Source organism: Eubalaena glacialis, chromosome 18, assembly GCF_028564815.1.
Source record: "Eubalaena glacialis isolate mEubGla1 chromosome 18, mEubGla1.1.hap2.+ XY, whole genome shotgun sequence".
NCBI classification, from domain to species: Eukaryota; Metazoa; Chordata; class Mammalia; order Artiodactyla; family Balaenidae; genus Eubalaena; species Eubalaena glacialis.
The window spans coordinates 10,893,699-10,913,611 of NC_083733.1; the positions used below are offsets into that span (position 1 = coordinate 10,893,699).

Consider the following 19,913-nt stretch of genomic DNA (forward strand, 5'->3'; position numbering starts at 1 on the left):
GGCGCACGGGCTTAGGTGCTCCGCAGCATGTGGGACCTTCCTGGACCAGGGCTCGAACCCGTGTTCCCTGCATTGGCAGGCGGATTCTTAACCACTGTGCCACCAGGGAAGCCCTGCAGATGCTTTTAATTTCTGTAGCACCAACTATAACTCTTTTTCCTGCATTGTAGTTACTAATGTAAATACTTCTTTCTACTGATACAGTTTCACTATTTGAAAGGCAGTATCTTATTATATGTCCTGCATAGAAATTATTTTTAAAATAGTGAATTACTGCGTGAAGGGGGATATATTAGACAGCACTCTGTCGAAAGAACTCAAAAGGAGGGAAGAGCCCAAGGGGTTGGAAGACATGAAAAGGCAACTCATAAAGAGAAAAATACATTTTGAGGTTGAAAGTAGGGCAGACAAATCATTATAAAAAATGCTTTAGGTGACAACTCTACCCACAATATTGACCTATCCTGCATGCCTTTCCCCAAGCTACTGTAATAAAGGAAATGCTCTACATAACTAGGGACAATTTTGGTCCAGCTCTTAATTTTAACATTCTTGACACATATATGGGTTACCGCATCTCATGATATTTTAAGTTTCTACTCATTTCCGTCTTCTTTAGGAAGTATAGACAACCAAACTGGAAAACTGTTCCACCTCCATTACATTATCCATTCCTAAATCCTGCTTGTCATACAGCGTGTTTTGTCACCTTTTATCGTGATACATCAATACATCCAGGATTTATTTTTCAATCCACTGATGCTTAACAGAATCATGTCAAAGATTAAACATGAATTGAGTTCTAAATCTTGCTTCCACCACTTAACCTTAGTCTATGTCATTTCAAAGTCATTATCATTTCCCTCAGCATGTCAGCCCTATCACAATGCTTGTACTTTTCCACTGGATGGTCTGAGATCATTTGTTTTCAGGATTAAAGTAGGTATAAAGTAGTTAATATATTACTCAGTAATTTGTATATGTTCAATAATTTATACTGAGTAACAGAATACCAATTAGTAAAGAAATGGAATTAAAATATTGAACTATTTTTTATCTGTACTCTGAACACCTTATATGATTTAAAAGGCCCTAAATGATCCAAACGACATCTTCCCTGACTTCAGTTCTGTCTCCTCCTCAGCACACTGGCTCCCTGTTCCCTTTCTCAAATACGCTCAGTTTTGTCCATCTTCAGACTTCTGCTCACGTTATTTCCTTTCCCTAGAGTGGTATCACCGAATTTTCACAGGGTAAACTAGTCATATCTATCATTGAGTCTGGGTTTAAATACTAATTCCTTGAGGGACTTTCATAACCTTTATTTCTGAATAGGAGCCCAACTAAATGATTCTCTATCATAGCACTCATCAACTATAATTGTATTATAATACAGAATTTAAATGTTTACTTGTCCACTTGTTTATTGATTCCCTCCCAGATTAAATTTTGAGTTCCCAGGGGTCATGTTGTTTTTTTTAATTTGCCAACTTATAACCAAGCATAATACAGTGCCTGGGACATGGAGGGCATTCAGAAATATTTCTGAATAAATGAATGAACATCTCAATCAAACCCAATCTTTTACTACTAATCCTTTACAAAATTTCACCCTACAATCTTGATTTTCTTGAGCACATATTTTTAACTCAGTTTTATAGAGTTTTTGTGTTATCATTCACCCAAATGATCGGCCTGTCTAAAGCACATTTTAGGAAATGAAGTCAAGCCATGCCCAGGATGGGACTCATCATGGTCACCTGCAGTGGACGTGCAGGGCAATAACATGCCATCATCGAGTCTAGTGTGGTGGAGAGCCACCACACAGAAATAAAGCGATTTCCTGAAACTGAAATGAAAAGAGCACTAAAAATCTCTTTTAAAGAAAAGAGAGTGAAAATGCCAGCTAAACATCTATTCCAATAGATACTTGCACTGCAGAAGGCTGGAGAAATTTCTTTTTTTTATTAAACCATATGGGAAAGGCTGAAAAGAACTGCATTTGGTCTGGAAGTTGCACAGCTATACAGCAAAGAGTGATGGGGCTAGGCTAAGTGGCCTCGTTTTTCGGTCCTCTCATTTTCACTGTTTACCTCTCCACTCTCCACTATCACATACCCAGCACAGGAACTCTTCTTTACATTGTCTTCAGAGGCCTACATTTGTGATGATCATTTGCCTGCACACACACACACACAGTCGTTTTTGTGCATTTACAGTGGAAACCACTGGACGATGGTTATTCCTTTTTCTTCCCCCCAGTACAATGTAAACTTCTAGGAGAAGCTGATTAGATATTGTCAAATGCCTTAATAACTAAGTCTAAAAATTCTTCTGGTTATATAAATGTTAGTCCAAAAGTTTTATTTTCAGAAATATATATTTCTATATAACGTTCTTATAAATATAGGAAAGAAATCCAGGCATTTTGGCATCACTAATATTCTTTAAAAACAAGTTCTGGAAAAATAAATGAATACATACATACTATATACATACATACACACACACACGTACATACATACTTACATAAACTCCTGGTCTGATAAACTTTGTTTCAACCTAAGAATTCTACTCTTTATTTTCTTCAACCAGAGAAAAATCAGAAATCAAACTAATGATAACAGCTGATTACATTTACGACCTGTCTTCTAGGTTCAGAGAGTAAGTATCTGCTATTTAGAGCTGGTGAATCTTAACAAAAAATAATGGTGTGGGGACTTCCCTGGTGGTGCCGTGGTTAAGAATCCGCCTGCCAATGCAGGCGACACGGGTTCGAGCCCTGGCCCAGGAAGATCCCACATGCCGCGGAGCAACTAAGCCCGTGCACCACAACTACTGAGCCTGCGTGCCACAACTACTGAGCCTGCAGGCCTAGATCACGTGCTCTGCAACAAAGAGAAGCCACCGCAATGAGAAGCCTGTGCACCACAATGAAGAGTAGCCCCCGCTCGTCGCAGCTAGAGAAAGCCCACGTGCAGCAGCGAAGACCCAACACAGCCAAAAATAAATAAATAAAATAAATTTATAAAAAAATAACTTATTAAAAAAAATGGTGTGTAAATACCCAGAAGAGCATTTCATCTGAATCTTGTATAAATATATAATACCTGAAATAAATCTGGACATAAGTGCAATTATAAAAAGGAAACCCTATCTGAGAGAATTGTGGGAATTCAAAAATTTATTTTGAATTTAATAAATATTCGTTCCTATTTATGTCACACTTGTGTTTAAAAGTAACATTAATGTATTTGTATTATTAATAGACTCTTTTCTTTGTTCCTGTGATGATCCAGGGAACATAAAATCTGATCTCCCCAAAACTGAGTATATTAACAGATGAACTGTGCAATCCTAATGTTACAAATGCAAGAAGTAAATATGCATCTTGCATTCAAATTTTACATAACCAGGCCTAGACAGAGGTACCCATCATGCTGACAGTCTGATATTCCTTAATCCTGGCACATAGAATAATATGAGTAAATACAATTTCAGACAACCCTACCAGCCACAGGCAGAATGTGATTTATGGGATGTGAGTCACTCTCCCACAGTGACTAATGTGAGAAGCCAAAGGAAGCCAAATTCCGCTCCAGGGTCTCAACTAAAAGCTGGCTCACAGGTTTATCTCTAATTATTTACCTGATGCTTTGTGTGATGCCTATCCAAGTGGTCTACAGGGGAAATTTTAGGGCTTTTCTATTGGATGTTTAAAACTTATATTTTCCCAGTAAAGAAAAGAATAATCCCCAATTTTTCCCATTGGTGCTTATACGTATAATTTGTAAGTGTGGTGACTTGGTATTCTCCAGAGAAAGTGCATTGACACTCATCCTAGCATTACACTGTGGAAAAAGCACTGAATCTAAAGTCAGTAAACTAGAACTCCTATTTTACCCCTAACCAAGTTTTCTGGCCACAGACAAGTCACTTCTCTGAATCTCAGCTTTCTTTCTCTCTAAAATGTAGAGCTAAAATATGTCCATATGAAAAAAAAAAAAAGATACCACTTGAACAGATTGAGATAACCTAAAGATTTAAATTATGTACCCTAAACAATCCTTAAAATAACTAATATACTGACATTGGAGATAACACGGAATAAAGAAATACACAATCCAGAAGAAGTTACAAAAAGAAGGAAAAAATAACAAATACTAGATGAGACTAATTTATAAAAAAAGAAAAAAAACAAGACGGTGAATTTAAATCCAAGCATAAAAATAATCTCATTAAACGTAAATAGTCTAAACATGCTATTGAAGACAGAAACTATCAGATTGGACAAAAAAGCGAGACCCAACTTTAGGGTGCCTACAAGAAATTCACACTAAATATTGAGATACAAATAATTTAAAATGAAAAGTATGGAAAAAGGTATCAAAGTAGATTTTAGAGAAAAGAATATACCAATGACAAAGAGGGTCATTTTATAAAGATAAAGAGTTACAATGAAAAATTCAGCAAAAGCACACAACCCTAAACCATCATCGTACTAATAACAGAGCTTGAAAATGCATGAATATAAAAGTAATAGAACCGCAAAGGAATTTGCAAACCCACCACTGCAGTCAAATATTTAAACCATGGGTTAACTCCATTTCACCTGACTTCACTAATCAAGGTCATTTTAAGACTTGCAGGTCCTTCAAGCAGCAAGTATCCTCAACAATAAAATGTTTGCCCAAGTTGTTTTCCAGGAACTTGGAGTCAGCTGCATCTAGTTGAAGCTGAGCTGGTTGAGACTGGATAGGACCTTGACCCTTCAACTGGGCATGCGCAACTGACCTCTCAGTGACCTTAGAGGACAGAAAACTCCACCCTCAGACCATACAGAGGCCTGTAGCCTAGCTGCATCTGTGCAGAACCACGACTGCCACACCTTTTTCTAATCACCTTTCCTCACTCACCCCACACCTCAGACTGCCCAGCTTCTCTATTCTTTATCCTATAAATACCCCAAGCCCCTTGTTTTCAGGGCGGCAGATTTGAGATTTGCTCTCCTGTCTCCCCACTTGGCTGTCTCGCGAATGAACCCCCTCTTTGCTGCAAACCCCTGCATCTCAGGTTTACACAAAATGAACCTGGTTCGGTAACATAAACACTCCTCTCTCAATAATACATAGAAAAAGTACACAGAAAAACCAAGAAAGATATAAAAGACTCAAACAACATTATTAACTTGACTCAACTGACATTTATAGAACCTTGCACCAAAAGTAGCATGATATACATTGTCTCAAACGCACATGTCTATAGAGAGGATTCTATGAAATCCACCAAAAAACTCTTAAAACTCTAAGTTTAGTAAGCTGATACAAGATCAACATACAAAAAATAAATTATATTTCTATGTCGTTAGGAACTAACAATTTGACATTGAAATTAATAAAAATATTTGTAATATCAGGCTTCCCTGGTGGCACAGTGGTTAAGAATCCACCTGCCAGTGCAGGGTATACGGGTTCGAGCCCTGGTCCGGGAAGATCCCACATGCAACTAAGCCCGTGCGCCACAACTACTGAGCCTGTGCTCTGGAGCCCACGAGCAAAAACTACTGAAGCCCATGCGCCTACAGCCCGTGCTCCACAACAAGAGAAGCCACCGCAATGAGAAGCCCGCGCACAACAACGAAGACGCAATGGAGCCAAAAATAAAAAAATAAATTTAAAAAAAGAATATTTGTAACATCAAAAATATGTAACACTTAGGGATAAAGCTGGCGCAGATGTCACTAGGCATGAAGGAAGAAGCAGGAAGAGCAAGTGCAAAGGCCCTGAGGCAAGAGCATTGTCAGCCTCCATGAGGTAATCGGAGCTGAGTGGACAGAGGCAGAGAGGTTAGTAAAGGAGTCCAGGAGGCGGGAAGGAACTGGATGTTGCAGGGTCTTTGAGGCCTTGGTAAGGACTTTAGATTTTATTCTTAGTCATTGTTTTTCTAAGTGGCTGCGTGTCCCTTTGCAAAAAATGTAGCATTTTGCTGAAAATAATTTTCTCCAAATGCTAGCTGTTAACATCCTCCTGCTAAGGATCTCCCAGACTACATATTCATAAGGACTTTATTTTGCTTCTACTACATATTCATAAGGACTTTATTTTGCTTCTACTACATATTCATAAGGACTTTATTTTGCTTCTTCCCCCATCTCCAGCTCCACTCCCAACCCCAATCCTTCAGCTATATGTGTACACATGCTTTTGTATGTCTAGGATGGCTCCTGACAGCTGTACTGCTGTAGTGCTGAAAGAACTTTCTGATAAGCTCCTTCCTGAAGCTGCATGCTCTGTGGAAAGAATGTGTTCCCTACAACTTATCATGAAACCTAACTGCACTGTTATTGGTTAAAAAACTTCGAACGAATTACTTAATTTCCCTACATCCCATCTTCACAATGTGTCAGACCAGGGAGTGCTACAAACTGCTTCCCTTGTTGTCATGGAGATGAAAGGAGGGTGAGGCACAGATTCTGACTTGAGTTTCAGAATAACAAACAACAGATCAACATTAATGGCTGTCACTGTGAGGAATATACTTAGAGTATTAGTGAAATATTTACTTTTTTAAAATTTTAATTTGACATTGTTTAACTTTCTTCTAGAATCCTAAAAAATTTTTGACTTTGATTTGTGGAAGCAAATAAATTTGATTTGATTTTGTATGGAATACTAATTTTTTTCATTTGTTATGTCCTACCTCAATTAAGGCCATTAAAAACGTGTATATGACATGTTTAAAGTACGCAAATTTTGCATTTTATCTCATTTGAGTGTATTTATCTTTTCAAATACACATGCTTCAGCACATCCCTGCATTTACAACACCATCATCACAAATACGATTAACAATTTTTTCCTAATATTACCTAGTACCAGTGCATATGGAGATTTGCCAACTGACCCAACGGGTCTGTTAAAACTGGCTGTGAATTGTGTTTAGCTGTGGGAAAAAGCCTTCAAATATTAATAACATTAAGTTATGGATACGGGATTTGGGAATGGGAGCTATTTTGTTTTCATTTCTAATGCAGTTTTAGCCAATCGCACATTCTCCATTTGTTTGGAAAAGTGAGTGAGAGTTAACTTTAGAATAATTTTGCAACCCTTCGTTAGAAACCAGAGACTCTAACCACTCAGTCCATGGGTCTCACATGAGCATGCGCGTCACATAAGGCACTAAACACACAGGTGGCTGGACCACACCCCCCCAAGCCCTTCTGGTTCTGTGAGGAGGAGGGGGAACAGGAAACATGTATTTCTAACAAGTCCCCAGGTAATTCTGATGCTGCCACACTTGAAGAACTACTACACTGGATTATTATGTTTTCACAACTCTTTTCTTTTTTTTGGCCGCCATGCGGCTTGTGGGATCTTAGTTCCCCGACCAGGGATTGAACCCGAGCCCATGGCAGTGAAAGTGCGGAGTCCTAACCACTGGACCGCCAGGGAATTCCCCATGTTTTCACAATTCTTACGCATATTTTTAGCTATCCTAATTTATGTACCTGATCACCTAACCTGGTCAAACAGGGTATTTAAATTTCTTTCTTACAAACTAATTTTTGAGGACCTACTGCGTGCAAGCCAGATGCCATGTTAACACCAGAAGCAAGAGTTGTGGGTCATGAGATGTTTCCCAACGTTTCTCTGAAGCGCTGAGACTACCCTGAGCACAGAAAGTCCATGTGAAAGCAGCCCTGTATCCACGGGTGAATGACATGCCGGGGGCACAAGGCCGGACCACACTCTCACCAAATCAGTTTGGCTGGGCCGCTCTGCGTGCACACACATACACCTTCTGTCGAGCTGATCGGTCCTGAGGGAGCAATCTGGACCGCCTGGGATTTCACTGCTTCTTGATGTACTGATGAGAACCACTGCTATTCCGTTGTGAAGGGGAAATTTGGAAAGGTCAAAATTCACCCCCAGGCCCAGGGCACCTAATGGGCTTGCTCTGAAGAGGCCCTGGGGAGAATTTATTTGACTCAGCAATGTTTCCCTCCAAGCAGATGCAAACCAGCCTACCTTTGTTTAAAAAAGGCTATGAGACTCAGCCACGCGCTGTAGCTTGTGAGGGGTCAGAGGGCGGAGCCAGGGCAGATGGGACCACTGTCGCTCTCTCCCCCGTGTCACAGCCGTGTGCTCCCTCCAACACACCTGATGACGCCACTGACACATTAATTACCGCCATCGCCCATCAGGCTTCATGCCGCAGGCCTGACTGCCCCTCCTCTGCCAATGACCCTGTGCAGCCAGCTCCCGCCTCTCAGCCCAGGTCGTCAGAGGAAGCTGGGGTTGCCTTGAGAAAGAATCTGATCACAGATATGGTAATTAGGAAAAGAGGCGTGGAGGCGGCTAGTTAAATACATGGAGGATATAAAGCCAGGCTGGGAACACAGGGGATTCAGAGAATGAGTAATGGAAGCCCCTGCATACGTCTTTATGGACGAATGCGTAGAAACCTGGGTTTGCTGCTCACTAAAGCTCTGGACCCTAAATGGCCTCCTATGTAAGTTAACTGGCTCTACAACAAACTACCCCCAATCTTAGCAGCCCTGTGTTAATCCCCACGCGCCCAGGGGGCAGTGGCAGTTCTGCCGATCTGGGTGAGGCTTGCCTGCTGAGCTAGCTGCTCACGTGTCTGTAGAAGCCGGCTTGTTGGCTGGAAGCCCGTGGATGGAGGCTGGCCTGGGCTGGGATGAATGAGCCCTCCCGCAGGTTCCCTCCAAATCCCCACCAGGGAACCCTCTCACGGGGATCACAGGTGAGACAGCACCGAAGTGCAAGCATCCAACGTGCTACTGTCCCATTGGCTAAAGCAAGTCATCTGAGGCCAGAATCACTGTGGGAGGGCACGAAGGAAAGGTCTGGGTCCAGGACCAGAGATGCACTCAATCTACCACCCCTGATTTTTGTTTGTTTAATTGTAGAAACTTTGGAAATTATGAAAGGTATAAAATTCACCATATTTCACCATCTAGAGAAAAAATATCCTGCTATATTTCTTCCCTGTCTTTTTTTCTATGATTATATGCAATTCCATTTACAAAACAAGAATCATAAGGTACATACAATTTGCATCCTACTTTTTTCGGTTATTATACTACACCCATTTTCACAAGTTTGTTCTTAAGCTCCATGATTTTTTTAAGCCTGCATAACATTCTGACTTGCTGTTATGCTCTATTAATTTAAACATTTGCAAGTTACAGATGCATTATTATATTAAATATTGCCTCCTCAGGAGAGTGGATTTAACTGAAAATTAACTGGCCAATTATTCTTAAGTTTCTCAAGGTCTATAGCCAAAATGCATCCCAAAACGTCTGTTCAACTTTCCATGAGCAATCATGAACGCACTGCACCCTCTGCAACCCTCAGTATTTTCTTATTAATACTTTTAATAAGAATAATAACTGCAGCTACCTCTAGGACCATAGTCAGGAGTCAAATAGTTAATCCATATGAAGTCACAGAACAACATTAGAGAAGTGTTAAAAAATGGTAGTGAAGTTATTACTCCTACTATAGTAATTGGAATATATTTGATTATTCACGATTAAGTTTAATTTCTCATTTTTATCTTCTTTTGTGAATCATTTCTTCATTTTCCTTGCCCCTTTCCTTTTTTTCAATCTTGTTATTTTCTGTCGTCTGTGTTTTGTTATTTCTTTGCTTCCCCTATGAGTTTCTATTTTCACTGTCTATTTTATATTTTAAAAATACCAAATTTAAAGTTCCCTCACAAAATTCTTTCAAGAATTACACTATATGAAACAAATAGAATTACTAGTTTCTGTGTTGCCAGGTTTCCACAATAACACCTAGTAAAACAGAGAGAAACCAGCATCTGAAGACAGAGACAAGCCTGCAAACAGCCTCAATACTTTTAAATGTGTCCATATTCTCGTGTTTCCTGTCAATAACTGGAATTTCTCTCTTTCCCACAATTTCCAGTGATGAAATTTGCCCAGGTAGATGGGAAGATGTTCTCACCCAGGACTCTCAGCTTTCTATATTTTGTGCTCCTGTGCTGGTGCCGTCAGGAATGGGTGGCTTCTCCTGGATTGATGATAAGCAATGATTGTTTTGTCCATCAAGAAATGACACAAAACACTAGAATTACTCTACATGTGGAAGATAAATGTCTTCTCTCCTCACTGTGTTTTATTGGTATCAATTGATATAAAAATATATCCCTGCAGCCTCTTGTGTGCATTTCATACTCAAACATTCATAATTGCTCCCCCAGTGTAATAGCCTAGATGTTAATTTTAGATAGCTGAAATGGCAAGTCATAGATTTTTAAATCATTGAGTCATTTTTAATTAATGTCTATTTGTTTTCATTTTGAAGCTCAGATGAAATAATCAGTAAGGACGTTGAAAGTACAGGCCATAGCAATAGTTCTATGAATTTGTATTGGCTGTAAATTATTTGTGGAATCTTTATAATTTTGTAATGTAAAATATTCTGTTAAATTGGCCTCTGCTTAAATTGGTCTGTTAAATGAGTCATCCCACAGATGACTAAAGTTACATCTCCCTTTGAGTTGTCTGTGAAGAAAAAGCTACTACACTTGGAAATATAATTTCTTCTGTTTTCCTTGCTTCAGATAAAACTTTTTCCCAGTTTTGTTTGTTTCTATCATGGCCATCCTGATGTCTTGCTGGTGTTTTGTAGGGTTGCTATCACCAGAGAGGTTGTTGATTTTCTTTCTTCAAAAGTATCTGTCCATGTTTTTGCTGTTCTTTCTTGACTATTTTTAGTGTATACTAAAATTCTCTATTGATTCAAAAGTTAAAAATGCATAATTTGATTTAATTCCTCATTTCTGAGATTTGGGATGTAACAAACTCTGGATAGTATTAAAACAGCGTAATATTATGACTTAGGTTAGAATTGTTGAACCTGAAAGTCAACAATTATTGACTTTGTACATATGTACATATGTTTTAGGATCTCTGAGGAGGATGGATGGTAATACTTCACTATCCCTAAATAAGCTTTTGAATATCGACTTACAATCACCAAGGGTTTTGAAGAGAAACTTGCTGATACTTATCTCTTTAAAATATTTCTAGTAAAAATCATTTACCATCTGCTTTAATAGTCTTTAACAATGCCTACAGCAGCCATATGGATTTGAAGACGTGCTTAAATTTGTAAAAAATCTAGTTCTAAAATTGCAAACCAATTTGAAGGTGGAAGGAATTGAGCCAGTGATAGGAAACAAGACAAAAATCAAGCAACCAACTAACTTTTATAATTAGTATTTCATTCAAAGCTCTTAACCACACTTTTTGATAGATAAATCAGTATTATTTATACATTACACGTGAAGATATAAGCAGGTCTTTACAGGAAACCACCCTGAGCAGGAAGCCCCTTTTCTTGTCACTTCAGCAAAGCTATATTGTATCTCACTTTTAAGCCCGGCACCCCCATGCTCTCTTATCTCCGACCCAAGCACACCTTTCATATCTTTTAATCACACAGTACCTTGCCTAACTTGTCGGTTCTTTCCATAGATCAAAGAAGTAGAAATGAAGACTAAGTCATTAACAGATGACCAGATCTCTTCCCTAGCTTCCCCTTCTTCAGTAATCTGCTGAACAAACCGTGTGAACACGATCACATCTAGAGGAAGATCACAAGAAGCTGAGAAGCCCACACACAGTGGGGAATGGCAACGACTCTGACCTCCTACCTCAAGGATTAACTGAGATTACTTCTGTTTCCCTTTCAAAATTTTCATGGTTGAGCAGAATCCTCGGAGGTGGTTTGGGGGGGAAAGCTGAGTCCACCATCTCCCCAGATTGTTGGCATTCTGCTTAAAGGCGCCTTTCCTTTCTACCATGTGAGAGTACTGATTTTGTAAGCGGCGAGCGGTGGGACCCCACATTTGATAACAAAGAAATCTAGACATAGAATTTTGTAAGATTGGTTTATAATAGTCATATTTCCAGTTAGGCAAAGAGCCAGAATTTGAACTAAAAAACTTCCTGAGCCTCGCTTGGCTCTTTTTCTAAGATTTTTTTCCCCATCTGTAGTGGGTTCACTACTGTGCTCCCAAAATCCAGAATGTCTGAGTGTGACCTTATTTGGAAATAGGGTCGTTGCAGATTTGATTAGTTAAGGATTAAAGTAAGATCATGCTGAATTTGAGTGGGTTCTAAATCCAACGAGAGTGTCCTTAGAAGAAGAGAAAAGGACGCACAGAGGCACAGGGAAGAGGACGATGGAGATGGAGGTGGAGATTGCAGTGATGTGTCCACAAGCCAAGACACTCCAAGGATTTGTTACAACCGCCAGAAGCGAGGAGAGAAGCACGAGACAGTTTCCCTCAGGGCCTCCTGCAGACACTAACCCTGCTAACCCCTTGATTTCAGACCTCCAGCCTCCAGAACTATGAATGAAGACATTTCTGTTGCTTTCAGACACCCAGCTTGTGTTATTTTGTCACATCAGCCCTAGGAAGCTGGTACACCATCACTTACAGGAAAAAAATTTTATTTCCTAATAAAATCCACTTTCTTCACGAAGCCAAATGCCCTTTCATTCCAGTGTCTCTGGAAACATGTCATGTAGACTCTTCTAGAGTGAATCTGAAAGTTGTGAGGAATCAGAATCATTTATAGTGCTTAGATTAGCTGTAAATGGAAAGTAGTGATTAATTTCCATTTGAACTTAGCTAATGTTATGGTTGGTTTTATTTGAAGTATAGAGGCTCCTTCTAAAATTCTCTCCAGACCTCAGTTTATCTTCTTATATTTTTATTCAAAATAATTTAATTACACTCACTGAGGGTGAAAAATCATGTTTATATCCATTTAGTTGATTACCTGTTGGATGGAACAATTGAAAAATCATTCACTGCCTTTTTAACAAACCCAACCCCAGAAGTGGTTTATATTGTTTCACTTATTTCTGACTCTCTGAACCTGACACAACAAAACCATGAACAGAAACTTTTCTAGGGCCAAGAAAGAGAAAAATCACATTACATTATTTGGAGTGTTTAAATACTGTGAATGCAGTGAGACTTGCCAAAGGACCACAGCATTCCATCTCTTAAATGTTTTCTTTTTCAGATTGAGCCTGTCCCTCTTTCCGGAAATCATGCAGCCATTATACTCTAGAGGATGGAATGTATTCCCTGCAATCTTCTCATCTTTTTACCTCACCTCTCCAATCTCACTCATCTTTTCCTTTTTATTTAAAATCCTACCAAGATTACTTTTTCCTGAAACTCATTTTCGGCAAAAATCTAGGACTTAACTCTACAGATAAATAACAATTAAGACTAGATTATAGCCCAAGCTTAATATTTAGAATCAGTTCATTATTAATAGCACTTAAATGCAATACCATTTCTTTCATGACTACTTCATTGTGCTTGGAATTGAGAGAATGAATATACAAATGGACAACGGCCAGAACACATACGAAAGTAGAACTGACCCAAATCGGCGGCAACTACAGTCTTCAAGACACCAACCCATGATACCTAAAATCTATAGCAACCCATCCAGGAAGCCAAACAGCAACTCCTTTAGCAACTGTCCCAAAACGACCAGGACTTGATTAACAACTGACAGGTTCCCTAACTCTTGCACTTACTTCCAACTTAGGACCAACAGGAGGCAGCCTTTACCAAGCAACAGGAGAACACGCCTCCTAACCAACCACCTGGATGCCCTTCTTGCAGTTCACCCAATTACAGCTTCCCCACCCAACAGCCTCCAATCAGGGCACACCTGACGCCTTTTTTTTTTTTTTCTTGGCACTATAAAGCTTTCTTCTCGCCTGCCTGCCTTTGAGTCTCTGCCAAAAGCAAGTGATGGTGGCAGACACCCTTTCTGTAGTAAATTCTGCATAAACAGCTTCTGCTTATTCTCATTTGGGTGGTCTTCACTGATTCCCACAGCGGAGTGAGAATGTTCCCGCTTGACTGGCAGTTGATAAGGAGATTTCAGTGTGACTATTTCATAAGCAGAAACACAGATTCGGCTATTGTTATTTTCAGTGGCTGATTCTTCTCTGTAACTTGAGCTTATGCAATAATTTGTCCCGTTTTCCAACACATACTTTGTACTCATAATCCAACTTTATAAATATGTATACAGAGGCAACTTGATTCCCCTGATGTGTTTTTAACACACGTGATTCATTTTGTTAGGTGATCTCTCATGACGCTTGCTTGTATTTTTATTTCTGCTCTTCCATGTGGGTTCCAACTTATCAATGTCAGCATGTTATAAATTGAACTGAAATCACCTAAGGATTGACTTTTTATTTTTAGCTTGTGCCATGTTCACAAGGAAAACTGGGAGATTTGCCAATGATCCTCTGTTGTCTTTGTTCAGATGCCTTATAATACACAAATCAAGGCTCAAATATTTAAAAAAAAATTTTTTTTTAAGATAAGAGTGCTAATGTTTTAAGGGGAGATGTAATTCTCAGGGGAAAGAGAGAGAGAGAGCGAGAAAAGAGGAGAGAGGCAGGGAATATTTGGAAGCAGAAATGAAGTTGTGCATTATTCAGGTGGCCACTGCTTCACAAAGAGAAACAGCTGGCCCAGCCACACAGGACATCTCTGGACTGTGTATAGCATCAGAGGACAAAGAGAGGACAAGTATCTCCAGCTCCCTGTCATCTGCTGTCTCTTACTGGTCAAAGTCTGGCCCACTAGGCGTTAACTCCTCATTGCCAGCTTGCGTCACCCAAGCGTTTCAGACATTCACAGGTGAAGCCACACGGCACGCTCTGGACCACGGCACTTCATTCTTGCCCAGAAGCTGTGGGAGGAATCAGAGCTTCAGGGGGTCCATCAGGTCGGGGCTGCCTGGAGCTTGTGTGTCTCCATCCAGTGGTGACACAAGAGTCCTTCCAGATGCCAGCACTCACCCCGGAGGGGTGGACGAGAGAGCCTGTGCTATTAGATGATGGGGCAGTGGCCACGGTTTGGAGGTGGCAGCGAAGGCTGGGACTCGCTCCATAAACAAGTAGCCAAAAGCCCAAGACCCAATGAAGCCAAGAGAAATGTGACCCACACAGGTTTAACCTGGGAAGACTCTGACAAATGAAGAGTCAACACAATAAAGCTCTGAAGTAAATAAATTCTCCTAAAAGGGGAAATAGAAAGCTCTGGATGCCAGAATGTATGTTACTGGAATATACAGCCACCTGCCCTTCCAAAAGAGTGAGCGGAATACAATCATACTAATGGATTCCCATTTAGTAATGGGAATCCTGAAACCACTTGTCTTCAGCTAGTGTGAGTTTAGAGAAGCAACAGTGAAAATAATCTACCCTGAGATTAAGGATTAATTTAGGCTGACCAAGACAAAATATAAAGAGGACATAGACATTTTTAATGTCTGAAAATAGTTATTTTGAGGGAAAAGATCACTATTGCCTTTGATGTATAAACATAGTCCTACACCCATAACAAGTTTAGAGCATTCATTCAAGGAAAAGCCATGCTAAATGAGACGTCACAATGTTTTCAACTGTTTAATTGCATAAGAAAATACTAATATTTATATTTTAATATGTATTTGTTTCACAAGAACTTAGCTATGAATGAATCAGGTCCTGGGGCACACGTGGTCTTGTAAGACTATTGTCATCAAAAGTGGTCCTTTTTAAGCATGTTAATAAGAGGACATTAAAGCTAATACATGTGGGATATGCAAATATTTGGATACTAGATTCCTTTTCCCTCGATTTCTCTAATCCCTGTAGCATGCAGCACAGGAACGAGTTCCTTGTTTGTGTTCGATAAAGCTTCAGACATGAGAGGGCACCGCTGCCACCTCTGTCCTCCTCCCCAACTGCCCAGGCAGGGGCCCTGCTCCCACCCCTTCACGGGCGCCTTCTCCAAACTACCACTTACTTACTAGTAAAAGATTTCCGGAGACAAGACCACTAGTCAGTCAAGAGCAGCCTTGTGTCTGTTAAATCCCCAGCTGGGTGCCTGTACGGACTAATGACTGATTTCCTCTGCAACACGATGTCATGGAAACCACAGTGCACTTGGAGTTAAAAGATGTGGTTTAAATGCTGAGTAAGAGATTTTCAGCCCTCTGATGTCAGGAACGTAGTTTTACCTAAGCATCAGTTTCCTCACTCAAACAAGGGAATTCTAACATCTAGTTAGAATATAGAGTCGATGGTTGTAACAAACCCAAAACAGGAGAAGCTTAAACAAGGTAGAAGTGATTTCCCCTGTGCCTCATAGTAGGCTCCTGAGACACCCACGCCTGACGTGGCAGCTCCACGGGGCTAGGAACTCGGGCTGCTTTCTTGTTCTCCCATCACTGATGATGTAGCTGTGTCTGCAGGGTGAAAGGAGGCCCATAATCACACCGGCTGGGGTCACATCCCAGCTGACAAGGGGGAAATGGGTGGAACACAGACCCCTCTCTCCTAAGGGCACAAGCAGTGCTGCGCTGGGGATGGTCAGAACCAGCCTGTGAGAGCCAGCTGTCTACTTTTCAGGAACTACAGGAGCTGGTTGTTAAACACAGCCTTTGTTAAAAATTATAGAAATTCACAAATTATGTAAAAAAACAAGGGCAGCAGATGCTCAGATCTCAACCCTTCCTAATTACAGCACGACATTTCACTGTTACCCCTGTTTTGTGGTTATTTACTCGTAGTGTCTCTGCGTGGGCACACTGCATCACCATGTGCCCCTGCAGGCCTGCAGACAGTAAAGAGCCTTCATGTGGCAGCTTGAAATCCATCATGTCAGTGTGTTTACACTACAGAAATTGGCAAAGACTGCAATTCAGGCCTTAATTTATTGTTCTGTTGATTATCTAAGACCAGGAGCTAGCAAACCACCCAGAACCTGTTTTGGTTTAGTCCTTAAACTAAGAGTGATTTTTTTTTTTTTAAACATTGTAAAGTATAAGAGGAAGGAAGAAAAAGAGGGAGGGAGAAAGAGCAAAAGCATGAAAGCAAGAAAGAAAGCAAGGAATAAAACATTTGATGGAGGCAGGCTGTATGTGGCTGCAAAGCCTTAAATATTTACCAGCAAGGCTTTTGCAAGAAATGTTCCTGAACCTGATGGACAAAATATTAAAAATGCAAATGAAACTGAGAAGCCTACTTGCTGGCTGTCGACCTCAGGGGATGGAAGCAGCCTCATTCCTTGTCATGTGGCCCCTCGAGATTCTAAGACAGTGAGAAAGAATATCCCTTGTGATGAATCCCTCTCAGGCTTTGACGCTTTCGCCAGGAAGCACCCAGTGCCCTCCAGGTGCTCACCTGAATAGCTCAGGGGATAAGCACCCTCCCTGGAAGTCAGCCACACTCTCACCACCACGGGAAGGCCCCGCCCCGCATTTGTCTCTATAGTTACAGGTCCCGTCCCCAATCAAGAGGATGGATTCCACATGGCCTTGGATCACTGGCTCATCCTAGAAGTCCTCCTACTACAAGGGGAACGTCATCGTTGGTGCCACATCTACCTCTTTTATTTACATTATTATTTTGAGAATTGAATGAGATCATGGATATATAAAAGCACTTTGTTAAAATAGAGAGTCTGTAGTGTTAAAAAGTGCTCTGTAAAAAGTTACAAGTGCTATGAAGTCTAAAGTTATTCTTCCTGACCTCTACTCTTCCTCAAATTCATGTATCTGAATGTTTGATAACAGAGCTCCTTTCCAATTCCTAGTTCAGAACCCAGGATGCAGGTACATCTCTGGCCCTGCTCTGGTTTTGTAACTTCTTCCAAGTCCCCCTGAAGAGCTTATTGAACATGAGGAATACAAGACCCCTTCATGGTCTATCTAGCAAGTTCACTGTTTACTGAATAAATCCTTCTTTTGGTAATGAGAACTCAAGATTTTCCGTCCTTCCTTCCCTGTTGCTATCCCTCCCCCTCTTCTTCCTCCCACTTTTTTTTTTTCCTTTTATTTATTTCACTAACACATTAGGAAAGTGTATAAAAAGCCTTCTAGAGTTTAGCAATAAGAAGTTAGCTCACACCTCTAGTCAGCTCCCAGACACTGCTGCGTTGGCCAGAGGCCAAAAGATAATAATTAGTTTTTAAGTTCATCTTTATAATGTACATCTGCTGCCCACCATATCTATTCATAAGCTAGTCCTAAATTTTCTAAGGAAATGAGGAGGCAAATGTAACAGATTTTCACTCCCAGTAGAGCCCAGCCTTTCAGTGAGATGCTTTTAGGCACCCAGGCACACGAGGATCTTTGAGGCTTCTTTCAACAGGAGTTACAACATTTGATTTGAGCTTCTTTTTAACTGAAAGCAGTATTTTCAGTATTGATGGTTAACAAGAACTTACTTCAGGTGCAGAAATAAAGCAAAAACCAACCAGCTGTATTTCTCACAAGGTCTGCAGAAACACTGCGAACCCAGGCGCACACGGATGACATGTAAACAAAAGTTGCATCTGCCATTTCAAGTGCCCACGATGTCAACTCCACCCCATCTTTTTAACAAAGATAAAGGTAATGCCCCTAGCCTTTGTTAAAAACAAGACAGCGGGCCCAAAATACAGTAGCTTACCCTAAGCCTCACATCACCAAACCGAGACAGTTTCAGTTCTCCCAGAAATCGAATCTTAAATAAGTCAACCAGAAAGCCCCTTATTGGTACTAGTCAGGTAATCTGCCTGATGGGCCCCTGTCATCCCTTGAAGGAAAGTAACTTTGCAATAACCAACTGGCTTGACTAATAAAACTTCCTTGTTCCTGCTCCCTTCTGTCTATAAAAGTCTATCATTTTGTACAACTTCTCAGAGTTTCTTTCCATCTGCTACACTGGATGCTGCCTGATTCAAATCAACTTTTGCTCTTAAAATTTTTAATATGCCTCGGTTTATCTTTTAAATAAATAGGCGTCAGAGAGGGAACCCAAGGAGACCCCCTCCCCCGACAGCCCCCAGGAGCACTGAGCAACCAGGACAGATACCTGCTGAGTCCCTGGAGCTGGCTGTTTTCTTGCTGCCTCTGGAGGTGCTGGGCAAGTCCTCTTGGTCCTGGATCCTGGACCCGCAGCTCTTGCCTCATGAGTTTTCTGACCGTTTGAGCATTTCTTTTTCTGGCCTGGGTCTGGAAACCTGCTGGAGGCTGACTGGTCTGACGTAGAAAGGCTCACGCCTGGGGTCAGAGTAGATCTGACTTGAGCCGGAGCGGAGCCAGCATGAGGCCTCAGGTGAATAAAATTGTGTTTTAAGGCTGAACTAGCAGGTTAAACTTATCAAAGATAATCTTGAATTAGAGGGGCCATAGTGGAGAACTTTTAACTTTGGTAAGCTTATCCATTTACAAGATGCCCTAGAAAAAGAGGGGTCTCAGCCAAGGACTCACTATAAAGGGGAGAAGAAAAATTACTCTTCCTCCTCTCTAGAGCCTGCAGACGGCATCCTGGGAAAGCTAGCGGAAGCTGGCAAAGGGTGAGACTTTTTACCAGTCACTTCTCCCAGGTCTCTATCTGTGGTGCCTGGTTGAGAGAGGAAGGTACAATTTTACATTATCCTTTTCTTTGCAAATTCAGACTCTTATTCATTTGGTTCTGGGGATCCACCGTGGTTTTTTATTTTTGTTTTTGTTTTTTTTCTTTGTTGGCCATGCTGCGAAGCTTGTGGGATCTTAGTTCCCTGACCAGGGACTGAACCCGGGCCCAGCAGTGGAAGCGCTGAGTCCTAACCACTGGACTACCAGGGAATTCCCTGTTTTTTCTTAATTGAAGTTTAACTGACATACATTATATTAGTTTCAGGTGTAGGACATGATGAGCCCACATCTGTATACATTGTGAAATGATCACCACAGTCTAGTTACCATCTGTCACAATACAAAGCTACAAATTTTTTTTCTTGTGATAAGAACTTTTAAGATTTTCCTTCTTAGCAACTTTCAAATTTGC

General features: G+C 40.7%; 1 long non-coding RNA gene across 2 annotated transcripts in view; it reads right to left on the bottom strand.

Moving 5' to 3' along the window:
• The window catches only part of LOC133078232 (uncharacterized), a 79,667-nt gene extending 60,611 nt beyond the window's left edge, over positions 1-19,056 (bottom strand). For both annotated transcript variants that reach the window (XR_009697852.1, XR_009697851.1), the window contains exon 1: positions 18,957-19,056. This is a non-coding gene — a long non-coding RNA (uncharacterized LOC133078232). The remainder of the gene's footprint in view (positions 1-18,956) is intronic.
• Between the last annotated feature and the right edge of the window lie 857 nt (positions 19,057-19,913).